Raw genomic sequence first — 2634 nt, 5'->3', positions numbered from 1 at the left:
CTTCCTCCAATTCTGATACCACGTTTTTCTTCATACAGTCCAGCTTCTCAGATTATTTTCTCAGCATATAGATTGTATAAGTGTGGAGAAAGGATACAACCCTTTCTCCACACATAGATAGAAACAGAGGGCTATAGTACATGAAACATGGACTTTGGTCTAATCTAGAGAAAAAGATCTAAGCTGATATTTGGGGGGAAAATGAAATCATCTGGGAAATTTGACAAAGGAAAAGGAGTGTTCCGGAAGAAAATATATAGGTAAGTATTGTGAAGCCAGTGTGACATGGGATACTTTGAAGAAGTAAGAGACTTTCAGGTTCTAAATATAGAGGAGAAAGGTATTATGATGAAAGGTAAGTTTTTGATTTAAGGGGAGGTCATATCAAGACTGAGCTGTCATTATCAGTAAATAATTTGGATTGTATCAGAGGACAAAGGAGAGCTGCTTGAAGTTTTCACATAGGGCAGATGCTGGGTTTGGAAATTTGAAGAGAATGGACAAGATTTGAAATAGATAACAAGGAAGATAAGAAATTCAAGCCAGATTCAGAAGAGGATGTGGAATGAGGGTTATCACTGCTGACATCATATGGACCTTGTCTGAAAGCAAAGAATACCAGAAAGGTATTTATGGTGTGTATTGACTAAGAAAAGGCATTTGACTATGTTCATCATAACAAATTATGGATAACATTGTGAAGGGTGGGAATTTCAAAACACTTAATTTTTCTCATGAAGAACCTGTACATAGACCAAGAGGCAGTTGAAAAGAACAAAGGGAAACTGCGTGGTTTAAAATCAGGAAAAGTGTGTTTTAGGGTTGTATACTTTCACCATACTTGTTCAGTCTGTATAATGGGCAACTAATCTGAGAAGCTGGACTATACGAAGATGAACATGGCATCAGGATTAGAGGAAGACACTTGAACAAACTGCAATATACTTGCAATATACTTGCTTGTTGAAAGTGAATAAAAGTTGAAGCACCTATGGAAGAATATCAAAGACTACGAGCTTCAGTATAAATTATACTTCCACATAAAGAAAACAAAAGATCCTCACTACTCGATGAATAAGCAATATCACGATAAACAGAGAAGACTGAATTTGTCATGTATTTTGTTTTACTTTGATCCGTAATCAATGCCCATGGAAGCAGTAATCAAGAAATCAAGCAAGGTATTGGGCAAATCTGCTTCAAAGGACCTCTATAAAGTGTTAAAGAGTAAAGATGTCACTTTGAAGACTAAGTTGTGCCTGATCCAAGCCATAATGTTTTCAATAGCCTCATATGCATGGAGCTGGACAATGAATCAGAAAGACTGCAGAAGAATTGATGCATTTGAGTTGTGGTGTTGGCAAAGAAAATATCATATTGAAAGTACCATAGATTGTTAGAAATATGAACAAATCTGTCTTGGAGGAAGTACAGCCGGAGTGCTCTTCAGAAGCAAGAGTGGCCAGACTTCATGTCTTGTACTTTGGTTGTGTTTTCAGAAGGGACCAATTCCTGAAGAAGGAGACATGCTTGGTTATGTACAGGGTCAGCAAAAATGGGGCAGACCTTCAATGAGATGGATTCACACAGTGCCTGTGAAGATGGGCTCAAGCATGATGATGATTGTGAGGATGGTGCAGAACCTGGCAGTGTTTCATTCTGTTATACGTAGGGTTACAATGAGTTGGAGCCTACTCTAATAACATTAAACAACAACTACAAAGATAAGGAAAAAAATGCTAAGAGGAAATAGAAAAACCACTGTGGGCATTGTTGGTAAACTGGTAGAATTTTCACTTTCCGTTAGGAAGACTCACATTCCATTCTTGACCAATGCAACAGAAGCTCAGCCACCACTCCTTTCTTAGCAAGAGCTTATATACTGGTATGATGCTGAACAGATTTCAATAAGCTTTTAGTCTAACTCAAATTAGGAAGAACGATCTCACCATCCACTTCCTAAAATAACTCAGTAAAAATGATGTAGTTCTCAAAGGTCCAATTGCCAACGTTTTGTGGAAATGGCAGAGGACCAAGGATTTTTTTTTTTTTTTTTTCAATTTTGCATGGAATTGGTATAAGTAGGGTTGCTACGAATTGCTCTAAGACTTGATGGAACTAACAACAAGAGAAGGATCACTAGGTATTATTGAAATAGCTTTGTGATTGTAAATCACAAATTCATACTAGCACTAACCTGCACAGGTGCATTATTCTCCCAGTGGCCCAGTTTAAAAAAGATATAATACAAACTTAAGTAGCAAATAGGCTTAAATAAACAGTCACCAAATTATTTCCGTGGGTAAATGCTAGGAAACAAATTACATTTGCATTCAAGCAGAATTAGGTCTGTGCGGCATTTTTAGAATGGCTGCAGATGTGAGCTTACGTTGCTGCGTGGCGAATCCCACGCTTCTCAGAACTCTCCGGGTCCCTAATTATCACACATTTATATTTTCAAAGAGAAAGTGACTAGATGCATTGCCTTTCTGCCTCATGAAAATTTAAATAAATTAAAATAGCAGCCAAGGGAAAAAACAGAAAAAACTCTAGAAAGTCACTTTGCATATACATACTGACTACAAAATGCTTCGGATTTTATTGAGAAGTAGGTTCATGAAAATGTCATATATG

The sequence above is a fragment of the Orycteropus afer genome, unplaced genomic scaffold, assembly GCF_000298275.1.
Source record: "Orycteropus afer afer isolate SDZICR_OR568_19922 unplaced genomic scaffold, OryAfe1.0 scaffold00588, whole genome shotgun sequence".
In the NCBI taxonomy this organism is placed as follows: Eukaryota; Metazoa; Chordata; class Mammalia; order Tubulidentata; family Orycteropodidae; genus Orycteropus; species Orycteropus afer.
The sequence above is the reverse complement of the archived record's forward strand: the minus strand, read 5'-3'. Positions refer to the sequence as shown.